Below are 24,922 nucleotides of genomic sequence, written 5' to 3' on the forward strand. Positions count from 1 at the left end.
CACAGAGCAGGTGACTCAGTTAGGTGACCATGCTCGCTCATTTGCCTGGGTGGAACTGGTTAACATCTAGTTGGCCCGGTGTCATTTGTAATAATTTTTCGCTTTGCTCTGAAAAATGTCCTGGCTTAGATATCATATCATATCATATCATATCATATTATATTATATGGGCTCACAGATATTTGGAAACACTCAGAGTTTCTCCAGTCTCTACACATTGCGTTTACTCTGCATTTTCCAAGATGCATCTTTACAGCTGGTCCTGTGTGGGAAAATAATCCCATTCATTTCAAAGTCATGCATGGTATAGTGACCACATTTGTTACCCCTTGATCCTTTAGAAAAAACCAAAATGTCAAAAAGTCTTGGTGTCTCTTGACCAGGCTTCAACTGTAAACTTAGAACAGGGAGGTGTGTTTCGCCTGTTTCTCGTGCCCTTGAACGCCTATGCTGTGCAGGATCTTTGAAGCAGTATTGAGGGGGGTTGAGAATGTCCGGATGTTGGGGTGTGTCCGGGCAGCCTGCCTGACAAGTGGCTCTCCAGAGCTCTTCCTTGCATGAGCAACGTTTGTGTGTCGCTGGGATGTGATAACAGAGCTTGTTATTCTATCCCGCAGTCTGTTGCAGTTTTAGGATGCAATTTCCGCAGATTCCGTGAGGAACATTGCATCACAAAGGCCTGCTCTTGCAGGGCCTGAGGGAGTTTCCCCCACGCTTTTATGGCTCCGCGCTGAATGAACTTTTCTTGGCTGTTTCACCCGTCAGCCTTTAAAGTCCACTGGTGAATGTTGGTTGGCTTTCTCTGCGCTAAACTGGACCATTCAGCGGCAATTACAGTCCTTAATCACCATGAGAAATTTGAGGGAAAGGTAGACCTTCCAAAATGCTGTCAATGCAGCAGCAGGAGGTAAGTCTGGCAGAAAAAAGGAGGGGAAACTAAGGTCTATTCTATTCTTGTGAGACAGTAGGTGACATATACTGTAAAGTTCTACAGAAATAAAGCCAAAAGGAAAAAAAGAGATGCCACATTGACTTCTCTCTTTGCGAGTATTGTTTATTCTACATGGTTGGCATTTGATCCATTCATTTGTGGGATAATAAATCATTAATGCAATGCCTACTTTAGACCAGGCAGTCCTAGGCATTATTCCAGAGACTTCTAGATAATTATGAATGACTCTGAACTTCAGGGAGCTCTGAGATGAGTGGGGATGACCAGCAGTGAACTGACCCCCAGGGAATAGTCTCTGAAGGGGAACAGACTTGGGGGTCCTGAAGGCACAGAGGGACCCCCGTCTCAGCTGGGGAGGTCCTGGGAAGCAGAGGATCAAGCAGGCAGCCAGCTGCAGGAGGTGAGGGCCGGCCAACGCCTGTCTTCCAGGATGACATGCCTCGGGAATCAGAAAAAGTTCAGAGTGGCCAGAGGAAAGGTTCTTACGGGAAACCTATGGAGGATTCATTCATTCATTCATTCATTCATTCCACAGGTGTTTATTGAGAGCCTGCTCTGGGCTAAGTGTGTGAAGCACACATTCATGAAGATGAGGCTGGATAGCAGGAGAGATCATGAAAGGCCTTAGATGCTGATGGAAGGAGTATAGATGTTCTGGAGGGCCATGAGAGCCCTGGGAGGGTTTACCCAGCAGGGTGATGGGATTACACTTGTGAGCTGGCTGTCGGGAGACCATCAGAGGGGAAGCAGCCTGGAGGCAGAGGGGAAGGACAGATGAAAAATGATAAGGCCATGGGAGCCGGAGTGGAGAGGAGGTCACCCACCAAGAAGTTTTGAGTAGATCAGATCTTTTTATTGGATGGAAAATGAGGCAAGTCTAGGATGACCGTCCGAATTCTCTTTTGGGTAACTGCTGGATGTTATTCACCCAGATCAGGGAGAAAAGAGGAAAGGTTGAGGGAAGTCGTTGAATTCCGTTTTAGACGGGTCTGAAATATTTGAGGTGCCTGTCGGAATTGTGGGAGTTACCGGGTGATGTCCACAGACTGTTGGATTTTCAGGGCTGGTCACGAGGAAAGAGAGATGAGCTGCAGATATAGACTGAAAGCTTATCCGCTTATAAATTATGATGGAGCCATGGGTGTGGACGAACTCGCTTAGTAATGAAACATAAGTAATAATAACTAAAGTTTGTGAGGACTCAGCTGTGCTCAGTGTCCTATGAGGCACGCGCCTGTTTTATCTTCAGTGGGACCCTATGAGAAATACTGTTCTTAATCGTTCCCATTTTACAAAGGGGGCATTTGAGACAAGGAGAAGTTAAATAGCTTGCCCAGGGCTGCGCAGCATGTTAGAAAGGTGGGCGGCTGGGCTTGGAGTTTGAGGCATTCAGAGAAGAGTAGAAGGACAGAGGTGCCCCGCAGGACTGTGAAAAGGAAGTGCCCTGATGAAAGCTGAGAGGCAATTGTGCAAGCCCGTGGGGTAGAGCCCATCTCTCTTGCGTGGCACTCCCCCGGGTTCCTGGTCTGGTTGCTGCCCCAGGAAATGCTGAATGCTGATGCCCTCTTTGCAGGACAGAGGCCACAGCTCCAGATACCCCTCGTCTTAAGAGAGCACAGAATGCTGCTCAGGGGAGTGCTGCCCTCAGGCCATGAGATTTCCTCCTTCAAACCTGCAGTCCATGGAAGCAAGCTCTGTACCTGCCTTTATTCTCTCTTAAGACCCAACAGTTCTGCCCAAACTGACCTTCCATCTTGGCTACTGAAATCCCGCTTGCCTTGGAGGCTCATTGCAAAGGCAGCTTCTCCCTACGCTCCCCTGGGGCTTTGTGGGATCGAATAACTTATCACCAACTCTTTTCCACAGTCATTTGTGTTTTTGTCTTGATATCTTGGAGGGCAGAACCGATACTTTATTTATTTGTGTGTCTTGCATGTAGTAGGTGGTTAATAAATAAATGTATTAGTAGGTATTCTATAGATGGATTTGAATGAAGGGAGAAAAGGTCCTGGAAGCCTTTGCTTTCTCCCTTCACTTTCCCCTTTCTGGATGATTTTGCAACACCGCTATCCTTGCAGGCTGCCTTCTGATATTTCTTTGTTCGCTCTCTCTCTATTCCCAGAGGTCTTTACTGCTTCCCCGTTTGGGCCTTCCTCCGCCTGACATCGGTTAGAATTAGCTGTGTCTCTGTGTGTCTGGGATGCCCTGACTGTGAGGCTGGGTTGAGGGCTGGGTTCTTATTCTCCGCTAAGTGCCAAGTCCGGTACCTGGCGCTCAGTGGAAGCACGTAAGTGGCAGCAAGGAGGGGTGGGGTTCCAGGCCCTGGAAACCCCTCGCCAATCTTCTCTTGCCCACCCCCGTGCACACCCTATTCTCCCTGGGCCAGCCAGCTGCACCCTTTCATCTCAACCTAATGGGGAGCAGGTGGCCCAGCCTTGCTCCATGTCCCCTCTCTGCTGCTTCCTGGTCTTCCAGACCCAGGCTCACACATGATGTTGTGATGATATGAGCTTCAGCTTTGATCAAAGCTGAAAACTGCAGCTGAGACCTGAACTGGCTGGTAAATGAGCAAAGACTACTTCAGCCAGTTGGGCTGGAGTCTGCAAACAGGCGGTGCCAAAAGCTTTTGCCACAATTACAAGTCAGAACCTTCTGAGCTCTTCCTTAAAGAGGACACACGATGGGGGAGCTAAGGGGTGTGTTGCAGATGTAGGGTGATATCTAGAGGCCTCCCTGTGACCCAGAGGAGAGCAATTGCATTTGTCATTGTTGACTGTCTGCCAGTTTGCTTGCACTTGCTCACTAGGAGTGGAGGATGAGGTAGGAGAAGAGAAAAAGAAAGGGAGAGAGCGAGTGTATTCCTGTTGCTTATTTCCAATGTAAACATTACAAGCAAGCTCATTAGGGTAATATTTTCAGTGGAAACACGTACTTCTGCTGGACACAATGCAAGAATTTTTTGCTCATGGAATTTTCACTCAACAATAGGGAAAAAAATTGTTTTCACACAGGCAGTTTTGGCTCCAAATATGGATTTGACAAGTGTTTCCCCAAATGCCACCAGGACTGAAGTATGCAGCTGCTATGGAAATTTCAGGACTCTCAAAAGAACCCCAAATGCATTTTAAAAAAATTTCCTAAATCACATGTTTAGATTGTGCTTTCTATTGTTGCTAACAACATTTGAGTATGATCGTTAGAACTTGGCGATCTCGTCTGAGAGACCTTAAACATCATCGAGCTGCCTAACTTCCTGCACTTTCTTTTAGCATCATGGCGAAATACAAGTAGTCGGGCTGGTTTCACATCCTATTCGTTGTCAGTTTTACTTTCTGGGCCTAGGACATTGATGTTTGGGTTTTCAGAACAGAAAGATGATCTTGAAGATGAAACTCATCTATCTTTGTAACATTTTTATTTGAAATCTCCCCACTCGTCTCTGTACCCCATGTCAGAAGCCATCCAATGTGTCTCCCCCTTGTCTGATGTGATTTCTGGTTAGTTTAATGCAGCTGTGATAAAGCACGCCCCCAAAATCAAAGAAGGGTGGTGTCTCCTACTCTGCGTGACGGTGTTTTCAACTCGGCCTGATGACGCCTGTCACTGAGGGCTGGGTGTAATTGATTGGCTCATGGAAGAAGAGAATTATGCGACCCCCTCTTATGATGGTGCTGGGGACTTCCATGGGGCCTTGAAATTCTGTCAAAGATGACTCAGCTCTCTCATGGTTATAGTTTTTGAGCGTTTTTCACTTGGGCTTGACAATGGTTTTCTCTCTCAGTTCCTTCTGGTTAATCTTATTATCTTCAAAATGTAAAACAGCCCTGCTTGATTTTAAAGTAATTTACATGCTGGAGATTTTTTTTAGGTGACTTTCTGTTACGATGACATCCGGCAGAGAGAGATCCTGCTGACTTCTTGAGTCCATCCTGGGATTCATTGGCAATTCAGTTTACACACATCAAAAGTCTATATAAAAGGCTCCCGCCATAGTCACATTAACTGATTAGTATGGCTTTTCGAAGGTAAATGGGCATCCTTGTAAGGACAGAAACAAGGAGTCTCGTTGGCTTTATAGTCTAAGTACGCGTCCCCAGTACAGTAAGGAGACGATAGGATTAAAGAGCAGCCTGAGAATGACTTTCCACTGTGAATTTTCCTAATTTGTAGTGTTGCGCCTGTAGAACTTTGACTCAATTTTACCTTTTTCCAATCACCTGAATTGGCCTTGTCACTGGAATCTTATTTAACATAACTGTATAAATCAAATTCCGCTTTCTTTTGACAATTAAGGGTTGGGAAGTTCACTTCGGTTAAATTGGGAGGTGGCAAAATCTGCAGCTCATAGAAAAAGTTCCTATTGTGAGGCCCAGGAATTACTTTTAGTGAATTGTTGATTACGGGGAAAACTGAAAGTGGGAGTGATGACTTTGAACATAAGCTTGTGTGAGCAGACTGCTCACTGCCGTGGACAAGACGGTGGGTGTCAGACGGAGGAGATAGAGAATATGAATACAAGTGAAGTGGACGACAGAGGAGTGGCAGCATGAGGCTGGCCATAGGAAGTCCTGGAATGTGGCCAGACCAGCAGCCTAGAGCCTCTGGACATGAGCTTGGGCTGGGGACAGAGAGAGGGAGGTGGATGGCATGGCAGGGCCAGAGGGAGGGGCCAGTGAGGGACAGGGCCTGGGAAAGCTCATGAGGTGGAAAGGCAGTGGATGGCCAGCCTCGCAGGCTAGCTTCAGAAACTGGGGCCACTTATAGCAAAGACTTCGGCTCAAACACAAGTTTAAAATAATTCATCCCTAATCAAAGACGACATTTTTGTGAGCCCCGAGGGGAAAGGTGCTTACCCATCCTTACTGCCTCGCCCACTGATGCTACTCATCCTGGAGAGGGGAAAAGGGCTGGAATTGACAGCAAAGGACGGGCATGCTCAGAAAAGAAACAGAAGGGGGAGAAGTAAGAGGAGATGGTCAAACCAGCACAATCAGGCTGGAAGAATGGATGTGGCCTTAGCACAATGGGCAAGGAGTGGAAGGAATGCTTAATGGAGTTCCAGTGTGAGAATCTGCTGCCAGGGAGAGGATCTCCTTTTACTTCTTCTCGTAGGCCTGGTTTCTGACATTGTTGGTCAAACTGTGATTTAATTGACGGGGAGCCCAGACACACTGGTGCTGTGAAGCCGCTCTCCAGCACTGCAAACGTTGTTGTTTCACTGAAAAGAGAAGCCTGGGCCAATTTCTTTTTGAACTTTTAGGGCTATAATTAGTCTCCCTCTTGGGTACTCCCCTAAGATTTTCCTTTTCCCTTCTGATTTCCATCATCAGGCATGCTGGGTATTGGGGTTAAGTGAGTAACTGAGTTTGGGTTGCTTCCAAAGTGATGGATCCAGGGCTAGTCTCAGTGGGAAGAGCACACGGGTTTCACACCAGATGCCCAGTGTCGGGTCAACAGTCATTGGCTGTTTTATTCCTCTCCATCTACTCCAAGTAGATGACGTCTGAGCCAAACGACAGAGCAGAATATACGTTAGAAAGGGAGACTGAGATCAAGTTTCCAACCAGCAGACGCTGAGCAGAGACCCTGGATGTCTCTGCCCTCTTTGGGAATTTTGTTATGAGCTGACTCAGAGAGGCTGCCCATTCAAGAATGTGCTGATCACCAAGGGACCTACAGGCAACAGGGCCACTTACTTCTAGGACAAGTGATGAAAGACTCTGGGCGAAATTATGATTTACAGTTGCCAGTTGGCACACAACCGGGAACCTGGGTGGAGGGGCAGGTGGGAGGAGATTTGCTTTAATGAGTTTAAGCTTTCTCTAAACGGTGTCTGAACAACATACTGAAACAAGCTTGTGAGAGTCGTGGAGGAAGGGAGAAGCTTGTGGTTAAAGTGAGTCTGCAGTCATTGAAGGGAGACCTTCTCCAGCACCGCGGTTGGGGCCGAGGTCACCTCTCTCTCCAGGGAGTGCCACAGCTTCAGGGGTGCGGCCTCCCCACCTGGAGCAACGGCCCCGCCTGGCCAGCTCGCCCAGGGGTCCTGTCGCTGAGAGTGGTGACGGCTGTGGATGTGAAAGACAATAGCCTCTTCCCTCGTGTGCATACTTGGCCGCACATTCGCTTCCAAGAAATGACTGAACTCTGTGGGTGGGTGGCTGCAGGCCCAGAGCCCCCGAGTCCCTCTGTGGACAGGCCATGCATGAAGATGAAAGAAAGTCCTGGTTGTAGCATCGTCCTGTATTCTTGTCTGTGGGCATCCAGTGGGTGCTGCATTTGGATCCCCAGTTCAGGAATGGGGCAGCCCTGCCTCTGTCCTCACTGCAGGGAGAGGGCAGGGGCCCAGACACAGGGAGGGGTGCTCCAGGATCTTTGGGGTCCAAATGCACAGATGCACCTGCTGAGGTTTTGCTAGAAGGGCAGGCAAGAGGGCTTCACTTTCAGGCAGAGTCCAGAGCGGCTATCATTCACCAGCCCCGCTCCTTGTTCTCAGGCAGCCCCCTCCTCTCCTCTCTGCTTGGCTTCTTTCAAACCCAAGTCTGCATCAGGCCCCGTACTGGGTGCTCTGGTTTCCGTGCACTTTCCTGTCCTCAATAAGTCCTCTCCAGTGCACAGAACTTCTGGTTGCACTCTGCCTTCCAGCCCTGCTCCCGGTGGGTTGCAGATACCCCCTCTTTCAGCCAAGGCCCCAAGAAACCAGCCAGCTCGGCTTCCCCCAAACTGTGTGTGTCTGCCCTGTCTGCAGTTGCGGGAGGTGGAGCTCACAGTTGGAGAATGACATTCCTAAGAAATCAAGGTGAAAAACCCATCCTGTGGTTTGTTTCCAGGCTGATCCATAATACTGTTAAATCAATATAGTCAGAGTAAGAGGACATTTGTGAGGTAGCCTGGAAGATGAACCATGTCTTCTAATTTCTCCATGGGACATTACAGTCTGAAATGAAAAATATCAACAAACAAATGCACTTTTAGAACAGGGTCTTTTTGGACCACTTAGAATTTTCACAGTTAACTTTGACCCGAGAAAGTATTACAAGTGCAATGTAAAATTCAACAAGGAGAAACACGCTCTCCCTCCCTCCTAAGGCCTCTACTGTTCCGCCTCATAGCTGGGTTTCCCCCCATCCATCAAGACTTTACATCTTTGCAATCTTGGTGCTGATAGAATCTCGTATATTGCTTTTTCACTTAGTTTTGAATTCTAAGCTGGCTTGATGTCGTTGGGGAGTCCTGGCAACCGTCACTCACAGCCAGTGAATGACATGCTCCTGAATGAATGGGCCGTGATTCCCTCAGGTCATCCGGACAGAGTCTGTGAACTGGGAGGTGCCTATCGTTAGAAGTTTCAGTGATAGCATCATTCAAAGTTCTAAAAGGAAAGGAAAAATTAGATTTCGAGTCAAGGGAAGAGGAAAAATCAAGGTGTCTGGGTGTGTCCTCAGACCTAGTCAGGCCACTCGCAGTGTCAGTCGTCACTGCTAGAAAGGGCTGTGGAGTCTGTGGGGTTGGAAGGGCGGGCTCAGGGCAGCTGCACGATAAACCTGGGATCTGGCGGTGTCTTTTGGTGGGTTTCCTCCCACCCTCCTTCCCTCCCTCATGGTAGATGTGAGTCCTTGCTTCTTTCCCCACTCTTCCCGTCCCAGCCTTTCCCCCTTCCATTTGTGCATCTGGGAATCCAGGCTGTACAATGGGGCTCTTAAGGAGAGTGCGCATGCACCCCATTCCCCTTCCTCCCTGGCTCCATCTGCAGGAATAGGGAGGGAGCTTCCATAGGACATGTTTGCCCAGATCTTTTCTGTGACTGCCTAAGATATTGCATTATCTAGTAGCAGAAACTTGGCTCCCCCTATTTTTTGGTGAGGAAGATTGTCCCTGAGCTAACGTCTGTGGCAATCTTCCTTTGTTTTGTACGTGGCACACTGCCACAGCACGGCTTGATGAGCAGTGTGTAGGTCCGCGCCTGGGATCAGAACCTGTGAACCCCAGACTGCTGAAGTGGAATGCATGAACTTAATCACTATGCCACTGGGCGGGCCCCAACATTGCCTTTTTGAAAAACCATAATTTGGGTGCAGAACCTTGTATGAGAATATACACCCAAGTGGCATTTGGGGACCATCACTGTGGATATTATTTTCTGATGAACCTTATTTTCTTGGAGAGAAGAGCTGCTTCCTGACATGTGAGGAGCTGATTCTGGCGACTTCGGCATCTTTACCATCTAGGAGCGCTCACTGTGATTCTGGTCCTGTACCCCGAAGTATGTAGAAGGCAAGAAGAGTCCTTAGACATGAGATTTTAAAAAAAATTTTATTTTATTTTATTGCAGTAATATTGGTTTATAACATTATACAAATTTCAGGTGTGCATCATTATATTTTGATTTCTGTGTAGATTACAACATGTTCACCACCCAAAGACTAATTGCAATCCATCACCACACACGTGTGCCTAATCCCCCCTTTCATCCTCCTGCCTCCCCTCTTCCCTCTGGTAACCACGAATCCAATCCTTGTCTCTTTGTCGTTGTTTGTTGTTGTTTTTACCTTCTGCTTATGAGTGAGATTGTAGGATATTTGACTTTCTCCCTCTGACTTATTTTGCTTAGCATAATACCCTCAAGGTCCGTCCATGTTGTCACAAATGGCCAGACTTCATCCTTTTTAATGGCTGAGTAGTATTGCATTGTGTATAAATACCACATCTTCTTTATCTGTTTGTCCCTTGATGGGTACCTATGTTGCTTCCAAGTCTTGGCTATTGTGAATAATGCCATAATAAACATAGCAGTGCATGTATCTTTACGCATTCATGCTTTCATGTTCTTTGGATAAATACCCAGCAGTGGAATAGCTGGATCATATGGTAGTCCTAGTCTTAATTTTTTTTTTTTCTCTTAAAAGATTGGCACCTGAACCAACATCTGTTGCCAATCTTGGTTTTTTTTTTCCTTCTCCACAAAGCTCCCCCCTGCTCAGCCCCAGTACATAGTTGTATATTTTCAGTTGTGGGTCCTTCTAGTTGTGGCATGTGGGATGCTGCCTCAGCATGGCCTGATGAGCGGTGCCATGTCCTCGCCCAGGATATGAACCAGCAAAATCCTGGGCTGCCGAGGCCCGAGCACGCGAACTTAACCACTCGGCCATGCGGCTGGCCCCCCTAGTCTTAATTTTTTGAGGAATCTCCATACTGTTTTCCATAGTGGCTGTACCAGTTTGCACTCCCACCAGCAGTGTATGAGGGTTCCCTTCTCTCCACATCCTCTCCAATGCTTGTTATTTCCTGTCTTGTTAATTATGGCCATTCTGACAGGAGTGAGGTGACATCTCATTGTAGTTTTGATTTGTGTTTCCCTGATAGTTAGTGATGTTGAACATCTTTTCATGGGCCTGTTGGCCACTAGACATGAGATTGTAGGAGAACCCAGGGAGAGAGGGATAAGAGGAGAGCTTTGGTCTAGGGAGGTGACGGTTCAGCAAATTATTGTTGGACAGACTTGAGGTGAATTTGGAGTTGAGAGAAGTGACCAAAGGTGGTGGCTGGTGGACCTGACAGGCACTGCGCTAAGAGCTGCATTTGGGTCCTCTCATTAAGTCCTACCAACGGCCTGGCGAGGCCACTGTCATGATCCCAACTTCCTGTTGCAGAAATGGCTCTCTAGAAAGTGAACTGATCCTTCCACTGCCCAGAGGCAGAGCTGAGCTTCCACCCGGGGTCTGGGTGACTCTGTTTGAAAGAAAGATTCTGCCAGCAGCTTCCTCCTGTGTGCTGAGGGGGAAAGCAGGGAAAAGAGGTGAGAGGAGAAAGATCTGTGGGTAGGCAATATGACTTAGGGCCTAAGTGGCTTGTCTATTTTCAGAGGGTCTGCTAATTCCCATTCTGCAGAGCCTGGGAATGTCACACAAGTCCTAAAACTGAGACCCGTCAGACCCCGTATCTCCTGCAGTTCCGTCTGGTTCACGGAACAGAGCGCACAGCCCAGCTCTGCTTTCTGCGTTGCTTTCAAAGCAATTAAACAGGATTGAACTGTGGTCCCAGAAACAAATAATTTAAGACTGATTTCCTACCAAACAGGTAATGTAATTTACGCACTATGCAGAATATATCTCATATTTTTAAGTACAGAACAAAATGAATAAAGTCTGCTTAAAATTTCATAAAGCCGCCTTGGCATGCATTTTAAGATGTTGAGCTCTGTAGTGCAATGAACCTAAATTTAGAGATGAAAAATTAGAACAAAGCTTCCTATTTATTACCTCACCACTGCAATGAAGGGCTGTATTTTGGGTTGGTCTCTGGATGGTTGACACACATTATGTTTCCCATTGAAACCGTAGAATTAACATTTTCTTGAGTATCCTGCCTTTGATTAACTTTCTTGTACAATAGTCCCCCATTATCCACGGTTTCAGTTACCCGCAGTCAACTGCCATCCAAAAATATTAAATGGAAAATTCCAGAAATAAACAATTCATAAGTTTTAAGTTGCGCACTATCCTGAGTAGTTGATGAAATCTCTCACGGTCCAGCTCTGTCCTGCCCAGGATGGGAATCACCCCTTTGTCCAGCGGATCCACACTGCGTATGCTCCCTGCCCGTTAGTCACTTAGTAGCCGTCCGGGTTATCAGATCGACTGCCGAGGTATCCCAGTGCTTGGGTTCAAGTCACCCTTATTTCACTCCATAGTGGCCCCAAAGTGCAGGACGAGTGATGCCGGCAATTTGGATATGCCAAAGAGAAGCCCTAAAGTGAGTCCTTTAAGTGAAAAAGTGAAAGTTCTCAATTTAAGGAAAGAAAACAAAAATGGTATACTGAGGTTGCTAAGATTCGCGGTAACTTTTATTATGGTATATTGTTATAATTGTTCTATTTTATTATTGGTTATCGTTAATCTCTTACTGTGCCTAATTTATAAGTTACACTTTATTATAGCTGTGTATATATAGGAAGAAACCTAGTACATGCAGAGTTCAGTACTATCCGCGGTTTCAGGCATCCACTGGGGGTCTTGGAACGTCTCCCCCACAAATAAGGGGTGACGACTGTGTGCTCCATTTTAGGAGCTGTGTTTCCTTTTCCTCCTATTCCTTTACTAAGTGTCTATTTCCGAGGTTTTACACTTTTCCACGATGGAAACAACACGCTCTCACGGTGAGCCTGTCCATGTTCTCAGGTGTAGCGTGAGTACTGGCTGCTGGTTACTCTCATTGAGGGACACTGGAAGGCTTATTTTAAAAGCATTTCTCCTTGTAAAACTGACACACAGAAAGGCCTTCATGATGGTCAGTCCAGTGCTAGAGGAGGGGCGGCCTGCCCTGAGGCCGAGCGGCTTCCTTACTTCCAAACAAACGCTGAGAGCCCCAAAAAGCCAGACTCAGAAACAGCCCTTCCGGTGACTGACCGCAGAGTGAAGGATAACATCCGCTCAACATCCCGTGCTGCAAGGGGGGCTCAGGGCTGCAGGAGAAGGAAGATCCTGAAAGTGGGGTGTGTCTCCACCGGGAGCCAGAGCTTAAATTTCAAAAACCATAAAAGGTGATCAGATATCTGAAGAGGGTAAAAGGGGAGGATGAGTCGTTCATTCATTCATTCGTTGTATTTGAAATATTTGCCTAATGGTTGTTTAGGTGATACTTAGATAAAACCAGAGTTTGGATATTTAACTGCAATTCCATGCGTGGAACAGTCAGCCGTTAAGAGCACAGCAGCCTTTGGGGTCAGATGGCACCTGCCTTCCTTGCGGGCCCTGGTCAGGTTATTTCGCATCTCTAAGGTCTCAGTTCTTCTGCCCTCAAGTTGCTTGTAGTCAATGGAGATAAAAGAACCAAACAATGACACAAGTAAAGCCTGTAAAATCGCAACTGAGCAGTGCTTAGAGAGGCTGGAGCAGGTGCTCTAAGAGGATGTTACAGGTGCGGGGAGCGAGAAAGCTTCCAGGAGAGGGGATGCGGAGCTGAGATCTGAAGGACGACGGGGAACAGCCGAGGGGGGTGTGGGGAGGAAAGCAGCTCAGGTAAAGGCCCTGTGGTCAGAGAGAGTGAGGCAACAGTGAGGGACTGCAAGGCCTGTGTGCTTGGAGGGCAGAGGGTGAATGAGAGGGACCAGAACACAGAGGGTCTTGTACGCCAAGTTCAGAAGTTGTGTTTTACCTTAAGAGCGCTGGAAAGCTGGTGACGGGCTGCAAGCGGTATGCGTTCCTGTGTGTGCACGTGCGTGAGTATGCAGGCAGGCTGAGGTGAGCGTGCCATCATGACTCCACGTGCATTTGGTGGGATCCCTGTGGCCACAGGTCAGAGAGAGCCGAGTGGGTATGGGACGTCTGCTGAGCGTCTACCGCAGTGGTCCAGGGTAGAGAGAGTGGCAATCTGTGCAAGGGCGTGGTATAGGGATTGAGGAGAAGTGGACGGATTTGAGAGTATTTTGGAAGTTAACCACAGGGTTGGGTGGCGGTTTGGTTACAGCCCGTTGGGAAGACCTAAAGGGTAAAGAATGACCTGCAGGCTCCACCCACAGCAGGGTAAATGGGGGTCATTCCCGAGCCAGCCAGCGAGCGCTGGAATAGGACAGGTCTAGGAGGGAGATTACGGACTCAGGGTACGTTTCAGGCCCTGGTCTGAGTTGCCTTCGAGATGTCCTAAGGAGAGGACAGCCAGGCAGTCAGAGGGGTGTGGAATACAGAGAGCTTTGGGCTGGAATCCTGCATTCTGAGTTGTCCATGCTGGGAAGTGGTTGAGGCTGAGGTGTGGCCAAGCTTTCACAGCAAAGAGCCCAGCAGTGGAGGAGAGAGGAGCTGGCCTTGGGCCTTGAGGACCCCTGTGGTGACTGGTTTGGGGAGGTTCTGTGGAGATGGCAGAGGAGGTGACACGAGAGAGGTGGCAGGTGAATGGAGTCAGAGAGGGTTTCCCAGGTGGGAATGTGGCAGGCAGGGCTGAGTGCTGCCCAGGAGTTAAGTGAGATGAGGGCGAAACATCTTTGATTGGATTTGGGGACACTGAGGTCGTTGACAATTTTTGATCATACTAGGATTTTGTAGAACCCTAACTTTCAGGTCATATCAGAAGAGAGCATTTCTGACAGAGGCAGGATTAAACGAGATAAGCTCAGCCGGTGCCGGTGTGTTCAGAGCACTCAGGTACAGAGAACTGGTACCTCTTATCCTCTATGAGGAGAGGTCGTGATTGGCGTATCAGAGTTTCTTGCCCTCAGGCCTGGACAGTCTGTGCAGATGATTCCTGGTTGTGGGGCTGTCCTGTCCCTTGTAGCATGTCTAGCAGCATCCCCGCCTCTACGCATTAGATGCCAGTATATCTCCCCTTCTCCAGGAGCGACAACCGAAAGTGACATTGTTAAATGTCTCCTGGGGGCAGAGGGCAAAATTGGCCCTGGTTGAGAACCACTGGTTTAAATAAAATAATTTTTAGAAATGAATTTGATATGTGCATAGTTCTTACTTTTATAAAGAAACAGCTCTAAGGGTTTGGCATCCTTGCAATGGCTACGATGTCACAAATATAAGTCAAAGGAGGAGCAAAAAATCATTGACTTAGCATCCGAATATCTTAGCCGCCACCAAGTACTCAGCTACTGTGAGAAACAAAATTAAAAGTATGAATGGGCCGATTCTAAATGTTTCCTGATTCTTTAGGAAGCATGAAAGCAGACAGTGTATGTCATAAAGGAGCCTGCTCTCCACGGGTAGGCACAGGCCACACCTGGGGGCACAATCTGCCAATTGACCCCCTCCTCCCTACTTTGGGGCTTATGCTTTGCAACAAACTTTTGTTAACATTTATGAAGCGGCTTAATGCCCTTCCGTCTCAAAAAAAAAAAAAAAAAAATCTAAATGAACATCAGTAACAGGACGGCGCCCTATCTCCTAAAACGTATAATCCCCTTTCTGGAGTTGGCCAAGTTTGCAAAATAAATCTCATCCACTGCCACACACTGACTGGAGTGTTTATCTTTGACACCCTGTGCTATTGAAATTCTTAACGCCTTACAGCTGACCTCAGCAAACAAATTTAACAACCTAGTTAAAACCAAATAGTTTTATAGAGATGCTGTAACTTCTTTTTTAAGTTATAGCAGGACAGATTTAGGGAGGCAGACAATAAAAGTCCTGTATTTGCTCATGTACTATATATCGCTGTAGAACATTAACGCCTAACACCAACCTGAGCGGCAGCTGGGACGGCTGGGCTGGGCTGGGCCTTTAGAAGCCAGCGCTCCCTTCACCAGTGTCCTCTGGGTTGGAACAAAGGGCGTTTCAACTTCCTGCTGTATGATTTTTTTACCCTAAAGGAGCTATAACAGGAATTCACGGATAGACTCGGATAGGACGCTGTGAGGAAGGGAGCACACCTTCCAACAGGATGAGATGGAATTCTTTTTCTTTTCCTGGAGAAGCCGTTGGTTCACACCAGAACAGGTGCTTTAGACTGTTCAGGGCGGGTGGCTCACGCAATAAGTCTCCTGAGCCCTGGGATGGGGCGTCAAGACTTCGCCTTGCCTTTCTCCTTCTCTCAACTAGTCTGAAGAAGCCTGTCTCTTTTTGTGCCAAGAGGTGTGGACTTGAGATCCTACCTCCTAGCTCAATTTCTGGGTTGATTCAGCCTCATTAGGTTACAAATACTGAGCATTCTGCATGGAAATGATGGAGAATCTGCTGTAGGATTATAATCCAGAATTCCTAAGGAAATGTGAAGGGAGGGAAGGAAGGAAGGGAGAGAAGGAGGAAGGGTTAGTTTTTTCAAGCCTCCACTTTGCAGCCATGGCTCACAAGGGCAGAGTTCTTCCAGCGTCGCTAGAGTGGCATGCAAGAAGTTTTCCTCACTCTCATGAAGACAATTGAAACCCCCTCGTGGAGTCATCTGGACCATGAATCTCTTGGTGGGTGTGTTAGTCAGAGTTCTCCAGAGGAACAGAACCAACAGGATACATATAAATATATAGGAAGGTATTTATTATAGGGAATTGGCTCATGCGGTTCTTGAGGTTGAGCAGACCCACGATCTGCCTTTGCGAGCTGGACACACAGGGAAGCTGGTGGTATAGTTCAGTCTGAGTCCGAAGGCCTGGGAACCAGGGGAACAGATTTTGTGCATTCCAGTCTTGGTCTGAAGGCCTGAGAAGCAGATGCCCCAAGGGCAGGAGAAGACCAATGTCCCAGCCCATGAGTCAGGCAGAAAGAGCCAAGTTCTTCCTTCCTCCATCTTTTTGTTCTACTCAGGCCCTCAAGGGATTGGATGATGCCCCCGCATTGAGGGGGTGATCTACTTTACTGAGTCCACAATTCCACTGCTCATCTCATCTGGAAACAGTCTCAAAGACACCCTCATGAATAATGTTTAGTCAAATTTCTGGGCACCCTGTGATCCAGTCAAACTGATACCAAAAATCAGCCAGCATGATGGGTCTTTTGGGAAAGCTGATTCTAACGATGCCAGGATTTCTATCACAGAATAAAGGGTACTGTTGTTGAAAAGAGCCTTATTGAGCTTCAAATGCACCTAGCTCGTGGGACGGATAGGGAAACTGAGGCTCAGAGAGATGATGTGAGTTACCCCAATTCACACACTACGTGGGACAGAGGGAGACCAGGACTCTGGTCTTTTGAATCCTAAGCAGTGTCGTCATTGCAGTAACGCCTTGGGTTGATAGTTTGGCATGGTACCCCAAAAAGACAAATGGCAAAATGGCAAAGGAGCTGTGGGACCACCACGGCCTGGGAGGGTCCACATGTTTCACTTGTGGACATGTGGTTGGCACTCCCTTGTGGCCTGTGACCCAACTGTGAGGTGATAATGTTGCCTTCTTTGTGCCCAGTGGAGCCACCCACGCCCTTTCTCTCCTTTTCCCCCCATCTTTGTCTTAGAGACATCAGCCATTCACGTCTTAGAAATTAGGTTAGTTACGTCTCCCAGGGACATTTGCATGTGGAGCCTTTCTTCTCACTGGATTCTGGCATTGATTTGAGTCAAAGCTGAGCCACCTGTGAAGCCCTGAGGTGAGGTTCTCTGTGGAGAGACTGCAGGGTGCTGGTGAAGGGCAGGTCTGAGTCTGAAAACCAAGGAGGCCCTTTTGCATCTCTCGACCTCAACTTCCTTGCTGCTCTCCACTTCCTCCTTCCCTGTGCTGACCTCACGACTTCCCCCAAACCTACCCGGCAAGCTAGAAACCTGCGGGAAGCCTGCGGCGGGAGCTCTCAGCCTGCAGAGGGGGAAGGGAGCCATGCCGTTTCCTGTTCAGAAAGACGGCTCCCATTGAGAGCTTCTGCAAAAGATCCTGCTAATTGCATTCGGTTCCCTTTCAAAGAGAAGGCTCCTCTGCGTCAGTCCTGAGCAAGTTATCCAGGAAGAAGAAGATCGCCAGGCCTGCTTTTGCCTGAGTTTAGCAGCTGGAGCAAATGCACAGGAAGATGTTTGCAACATATGCAATGATTTTCCAAAGAGAGCATTAGCTTTGCCTCACCCCATTTAGGACGTTTAACCTTTGCACTGCAAATGTGAATTTTTCGCAAAGGAGCTTCCAATTTGTTAGTTCCTTTCATTCCGAATCTTTTCAATATGTTCAAATACATTTTTTTAAATCAGCAAGTATTTATTGAGCATCTAATACAGGGTACCTATTATGGAGATTCAAAGGCGTGTGGGACACGGTGCTGCCTTCCGGGGGCTTCTCATCCAGAAGAAAAGTGAGGATGAGGCCGGGACAAGTCAAGTGACAGTAAAGTAGCCATGATTTCAGTAAACATGATTTCCCAGAGCGGTCAGAGGGCCAGAGGTTGCAAGCGCTGTGGTTTCCGAGGCGAGTGGTGTCTGTCCGGGATGCTGGGTCTTCAAACTACCCTAGAGGGATGAGCACAGAGAGGAATCCTTCCGCTGTGCCTGCACAGTGAACGTGGCTTCCACTTCATTTCTTGTTTGCTCAATATTGGGTTCCACCTTATAATTTCAGACTGTTGTATCCTCAAAATAGTCTTGTGCGGAGCTTTCCAGGAGACCGACTCCCACCCTCCTCAGGAGGCTCCCAGGACCTGTGAAATGGGGACTCTGGACTCACCGCTGAGGCCGCTGTGTGCGATGACTGAGTTCACGCATGTAAAGCTTCTGGAATAGCTCCCACTGCCTGGCCAGCCCAGTCAAAGCCAGCTGTTATGGTCACCATTGCCTTCGTAAGCCTCACAAAGACCCTGCAGGATAGGGACTTATATTCCTATGTCACACACGAGGGAGGTGAGGGCCAAGATTGCGAGTCCTGCTCACGTGCATCCTGCGGCAGACACAGGTCTGCTTCATTACCTTCCTCCACCCTGAATTTCTGTCTTGGCAGATAAATCAGCAGCCCGGGAAAGTGTTTAAATAATCACTTCAGTTTTCAGGTTACAAAATGCCCCATTTCATTACTGATGGCCAAGTCAGTGTCAAGAGAGAAACAAGCTTCAGGCGCCTTCACGGTTGCACTCAATTTTGGCTAGAACATCTTTCTTTTTTTTCCTTCAGATCAAGACAGTGCTTTCCCCTGTAAGTACTAAAAGAAGAATTAACCTTTTTTTCTTCCCAAAATATACTTTATAACCTATTTTGATGTCCTTGCTCCGGAAGCATTCTGAAGTAGTTTGGCCCTGGGGCACGAAGGTGCAGTGACAAGGACAGGATGGCCCTTAGGGAAGGAGTCAGTTCTGCTCAGAAGTGGGAGATAGGTGCCTCGGATCCAAGCTGTTCTGGGACTGTCGTGCTAACTTTTTATATCCTTCATAAATGTCTCCTCCTGCCTGCTCCCCCACATCTTTGTTGAGGGCATCGCTGTGTCCTGTGCGACCCAGGCTGGAGACCTGGACACTGTTTGACGCCTGCCCCTTGCACTGCGCATCAAGCAGTTGCTGAATTTTCACCCCTCCAGTCTCTCTCTTGGGCTTTCCCTCCCCAGAACCAGCGCCCGGCGGACACCTTCCCTGGCCTTTCACTAGGCTTGCCAAAGAGAGGGGAGGGTGCAGGAATAAAGTGGATGAGGGGAGGGACCAACAGAAGGACACCCAGAAGACAGCCAAGGCCAGTGGGAGTGAGTAGAGTGGATGCCGTGGGGCCAAGGACCCTGAGGAGAGCCAGGCAGGGTGGGCTCTTCCTAGAGCCCCAGCGTGGTCTCAGCAGTTGTGGCCTGTTGCTGGGGCCCTCCCTTCCTGCACACTGGGGTCTCTGGGGCCTCCTGGACAGGAAATCTCTGTATCTGCCCCCTGACCTGGCACTGGAGCTTGGGCCTGAAATAATTGGATTGACTATAATTGAGTTCTGGGCATCCCACACTTCCTTAGCAGGGAGTACGCAGTTCTGGAACTTCGGATCTGCACAGGTCATTTGCCTCTCCCCTTTCAATACCCTTGTGGGGGACTTCTGCTCAGGGACAGGCTGCAAGGAGACCCTCCCTCGGGCCTCCCCGGGGCCTGCAGTGTTAGTTGGCATTCGGAGGCTAGCTTGTGCCCAGGGAAATACACCGTCTGTGTGTTCCCATCGAGTGCGCCTTGCTCTGCCTGGTGGACGGTGTTCAAAGGAGTCCTTTCACCCAGAGAATCTGCCTAGCCCCCTGCCGGGCAGTATCTTTCAGGAGCACTTGATTCCTCGGAGCGTGCTTTGAGGTGGGCACTACACAAGACAAACACCAAGCACTTTTCATCTCTAAAATCCTGTGATTCTTTGATTCTAAAAAGGGGTTTCCTTATAAGGAGTTTGCCTAAGGTAAGTGGATTCCGACTGTCCAGGGCATTAAAATGTCCCTAAGTAGTTTCCTGTGCAGGTGGTGACCCCACCGGGACCCCCACGTTAGCTCGCCTTACGATGGAGGCCAGTTCACAAACTCCTCAGATGCCTGTCTGCCCATAAAGGGTCCACACGGCTTCGGCCCCCTCCCAGGAGGGGGAGCGAGGACTGTCCTGGGAGTGATGGCCACAGGCCTGAGGAGCAGGGCTGATGTCAAAGGAGATGCAATGAGATCTGAAGTCCCATCTGACCTGGGCACTCGTCTCTCTTGAAAGTGGCAGAGGACCTCCAGGTGGGTAGCGCAGGAGGAATCCTCTCCCTCTGGAACATTCTGTCTGTTGCATAGAAGGGCTTTCTTGATTGTTTTAGCCAGATGTGACATTTTTTCAAGTTTGAGGGCCCAGAGAAGGTTTGCCATTTCTTGATCCTTTGGGGCGGGACCAAGTTCTCCTGGTTGAGAGGCTGACCTGAGAGCAGCTGCTGTGTTTAGGTCCAAGCTGCCTCTTCCTGGCTCCGCCCCGACTTTCGAGCCTCAGGGACTTCACTGATGGCAGGTGTCAGGGGACCTCTGAGGCACCCCCACCGTCGACACTACGAGGGAACTGGAATCTACGAGGGAACTGGAATCTTATCCTGCTGTTTGTAAGCCTTGAAGACAAATTCAAACCTGAGCTACATTCTCAAGAGAAAAAAGCCAACCTTGTCCTTGTACTTCACCTCTTCTAGGTACCTGGAGGAAAGAAAGAATGATTGAGGCATGCAAGCTACTGAGCATCAAGGGCCCCTAACCTCCTCGTCACCCCCCATGTCCAGACGTCCCTGGGACTCCCGTTTCCTGAACCAGCTGTGCACTCTGCATACCCCATCCCCTTCTTCTGGAACTCCCTTTGGTTCAGCCCGTGCCATCCGACCTCGTCCCCTCCTCATTTATTAGACATCTTCATGTAAGCAGATTGTCTCATGGCCGAGAGACCTGCCTCCAGTGTGCACACCCACCACCAACTAGATGTGTGTCCGTGGGCGGCTGTTAACCTCTCTCAGCCTCAGTGTTCTCACCTCTAAAAGGGGGCTTTCCAAGGTGATCCCACTCTTGCAGGCAGGTGAATGGCAGGCACGTAGTACCTATAGGAGCTGCTCTTTTCTTGTCCTCATTGGCAGCATCTGTCCTCTCCACCAGGCGAGAATTCAGCCCAGTGACCAAGGTCCTGGCCATGTCCTCAAGCCTTTTCTCATGCCCCCAACCAGACTCTAGATTTATGTTCTACCTGGGCTTCAGGAGAGATAATAAAAAATTGAATTAGAAAAAAACAGGGGTTAAATACTATTTATAGCTTCTCAACTGCTTCAACAGTGTCCACCCTTGTTGAGGGAGCCGGGGGTGGGGCTGCTTTCTCAGGCTCGCTCTGTGGCTGCTTTACTGTCTGCATTTCCATCTAGCTGTTTGAACTAGATGTTTCTCACAAAAGCGTCAGCTACTCAGAGCAGGAGGAAGGAAAGAGGGAGGGAATAAATGAATGGGACCGCGTTCATGATGCTTGACCCGAGATCTACAAAGTGATTGCTACACCCAGCTAGCCTCTTCTTTTCCAGTTAGGGTTGATGTTCCTCCACTGTGCAACACTTTATTTTGTTTAATTTTAGGGAACTTACAACTGAAGCTGTCTCAGATTCATCTAGAAGAATAAATTTCATATTAGTTTTTTCTCTGAACGTTGGGATGAAGGTTCTGGATGTGGACCCTGGGTTGGAATCCGCAAAGGGATCAAAGGATGTGCTTTCTGACTGCTCAGCTCCTATTTGCAGCACTGCCTGACTTTCCTTCACTACCAGCCAAGGTGCAATTTAAATGATTGTCCTGGAGAGGAATTCGTTCTCTCTGCCATCCTGCCTCAGTCCCTCCCTCTCTCTTCTGCTCTCTTTTCCTGTTCAGTTCCTATTATGATCTTTCTTTGTCGAGGACATTTTTGGTGATTAAGTGCTTGTATCTGCTGCTCCCCAGCATATCCATTTGGATAGATTTAGGGCAGTTAAAAATCCTAAGGATAGCCTGGTTTCCCTTTACTCTAGACAGAAAGTCAAGAAAGATTTTTAACTATTGGCATTTGACTTGTTTCAATTATTACAAATTTATCTAGCTTTGAGTTCTAGAGTTCTCTGAAAATCTAGATCTTCTTGGAATTAAAGAAAACATGAGAAGCTGGAGTGAAGTACCTACTTCATCCTTTCTGTTTTCTAGAGATTGAGGACAGCAGGCCATTGGAAGACACACAAGAAAACAAAAGGGACTCGGATCTTGGGCTGGCCCCTGAGTCTGCGTGAACAGGTGATGGTGTTGCTAAGAATTTCTTGCTTTAAGCCAGTTTCATTCTGGATAATGTCTGTCCTTGAAGTTCCTCTGTCAACCTGACTATGTCTGCAGGTGGGCAGAGCTGGGGGAGAGCCTTGACCAGCAGCCCTCCCACCTTGGGTCCCTTTCTATAACCACGAGATCTGCATGGAAGTGCAACTCTCGGTCCTGTGGAAGTGAAAACCGCAGTGGCAGCCCCCTGTGTCTATTTTGAGGTTTCTGACTTGGGACTCCTTTCACCTAGCTGAAGGGCTGGCTCAAAAGTGGACTTATTTAGGACCTTTCTTTATAGACCTCAAAAGCTTCTGTTTGTAGCCTAATCTTGTTTATCCTCAGAAGATCTATCAGCATTAAAAGCAAAGCTGTCTTCAACTACAGTTTTCCATAACTTGCATTTTGCCCCAAGTTCTGTGGTCATTGGCCCACCTGCACTGAGTCCTGGTCTTATTGCCAGAATGCAGCCTGAGTCTGAAGACCTGGGATGAGGAATGTCTGATTTGGTGGGGCTGGGCCCCTGGCTTATATCCTACCTGTATCAAGAGAGAGGCAATCTGAAACATAGACAATAATTACTGCTGTCTTCACTCTCCCATCCTTTGGAAGGGGCAGAAACTCAACTTGAAGCAGCTGAAAAGCTGTAAAAAGTATTTAACTCCTGTTTTTCAATTATGATGTTTTGATTTTCCCTTCTGGTTCAGTTGGAACATAATATGGAATTTTATTTGAGAAGAAATGGTGTAACTTGTGCAGCCTGGTTCAGCCACTTCAGATACAACTGTGGTAATATCACTTTCATATTCCCAATTAATTCATTGCACGTACATACACCCCTATATACCTGAGTCTTGAGGGGATCCTCTAAAATGTATGTAAACTTGAGGAGGAGGGGTTACTTACTCCAAAGAGGTTCAGTCAATTCTGCTTCCAAATGTCAGCCATAGAGAGAACCAGAAATTGGCTCCATCTCCATTATTGCAGTTGTCCCTTACTACCACATGGTGTCACTGTTGAAGATTGGTCCTGCACAGTCCTGTGGATGCTTGTCCATTATGTGTTGATGCCTTCATGTTCTCCATCCCTGCACAGGCTGCGGTGATGGTCCATGAATGGCCTCCCAGGGTACAATTCTCTTAGTTCACACAGATAGGTTTAGCCAGGGTTTTCCTGGAGCAGCCCACCGTAGGTGGCCATGCTCTTAGGAGTTACTAGCACAAGCTGTGCCAGACCCAGCCTTCACCAACAAGCCTCAGGCCATGTATTGAGCCCAAGGCAATAAACAGATTCTCAGTGACTTCCTGCTGAATTCCTCTTTGGGACCCTTGATGTCTTTTCTTAGAGACCTTGGATCAGGCCCACCCCTGTTCTTCCCAACAGGTCTTTAATTTTGAATTTCTGGCTCTGCCTTTTCTCCCCAATGGGATTTGGGCTTCTTTTACAGATCTTTCAACTCCATCTTCAGTGGCCAGTTCCTAATGCCAAGGAGGGAGGAGATGTTGGCTTTTGTGGGAATGCAAAATGTTCATTAGTTCCTAAAGGGGACACTCAAGCGACTCTTCATTGAACAAAGACGATGTGTTCTGAAGTAGACTGATGTTTTCACCCTGACAAAGAAGGATGCGTGTGTCAGTGGTGAAGGGTAGTGGGTTGGTTGGGTAGCAAACAGTTTTGACATTCAGTTGCAGAAGATTCAAAACCACATAGATAATTGTTTGAATACTGCTATGGAAGACATAATGTCTTTACAAACTCTGCTCAATATCAGAAAAGCCTCACTAGTTATTTGCTGGTAAATTGACTCATATTTCTAAAGTTCCAAAATTGGTTTCTAAAATGTCAGTACTTCCTTTTCACAAGAACAAATCCTTTAAAATTGGTGGGGGGGAGGGGGTGGAATGTTTCTTTAAAAAGGACTTCTGAATTTCTAATATTAAAAAGTAGACCTATGTTAAAGGATAATTTTTAAAAAGGGTTAAAATCGTCACCCTAAGACAAATAGAAGTGAATGCCTGTCAAAGATTTTAGTTAACAAATTAATTAACGAAGGAACAAAAAAGCTGTGAACAACCAGTTCAAAAGAGCATTCAGAACACATCCAGAGGCCACGAGAAACCCTGAAGTGAACTTACAAATAGATGCAACAGTGGCCAAAATCTGCAGAGCAATAATCGATTGCGTCGCCACCAAACACAATTTGCATTTCTATGGAAAGGATCATTTGTGTTACTATCAGTTTTCTACAACTATTTCTGTTTGTGCAACTATTGTAAAATAGCTCAAGGACAGTAAAAGGTGGAGATAACCTAAAAGATGAACTAGACAAGCCACACAGTCATCTTTTTTTTTTTGGTCCATTTCAAAGTCTTACACAATTTTTATAAACACTTGCCTCATTCTAAGTTCGGAAAAGGGATAATGAATAGATCATAGAGTATCTTAATGATGGCGATAGTTGACTTTGGTACCCAAATTTTAAATCAATAACTGTGTAATCAAAATAGTAAATTTCTGATATGCTAATTTTGGATTATTCTTAGCCACTCTCGTGTTGCAGTCTATGTGTTCCTCAGTTTCTGTACAGCATGGTGGCAAGGGTACCAGATTTGGAGGAGGGGTTCCATTCTCAGTGATTTACTTGTGGCTGCAGCTCTAGTAAACTCAACCTATCTGAGGCTCAGTGTTTCCTCTGGAAAATGGGGATAATATTTACTCTGTGTACCTCACCACATTTGTTGGTTACCAGATTAAATGAGATGATGTATGGTGATAAGTACAAAGGTGCGCCTCCCTCAGATCTTGCCAACAAGTGTCAGACCACATGTCCAGTTGTCTTTCTACAGCTGCGCTTGGATGTGTTATAGTCATCTCAGAAT

The 24,922-nt window shown here is 47.5% G+C and overlaps 1 long non-coding RNA gene across 3 annotated transcripts in view; it reads left to right on the forward strand.

Moving 5' to 3' along the window:
* The first annotated feature begins 579 nt into the window (after positions 1-579).
* Positions 580-24,922, forward strand: part of LOC103549348 (uncharacterized) — an 83,027-nt gene continuing 58,684 nt past the window's right edge. For all 3 annotated transcript variants that reach the window (XR_011526766.1, XR_011526767.1, XR_011526768.1), the window contains exons 1-2: positions 580-907; positions 21,942-22,028. This is a non-coding gene — a long non-coding RNA (uncharacterized lncRNA). The remainder of the gene's footprint in view (positions 908-21,941; positions 22,029-24,922) is intronic.

The sequence above is a fragment of the Equus przewalskii genome, chromosome 14 (assembly GCF_037783145.1).
Source record: "Equus przewalskii isolate Varuska chromosome 14, EquPr2, whole genome shotgun sequence".
In the NCBI taxonomy this organism is placed as follows: domain Eukaryota; kingdom Metazoa; phylum Chordata; class Mammalia; order Perissodactyla; family Equidae; genus Equus; species Equus przewalskii.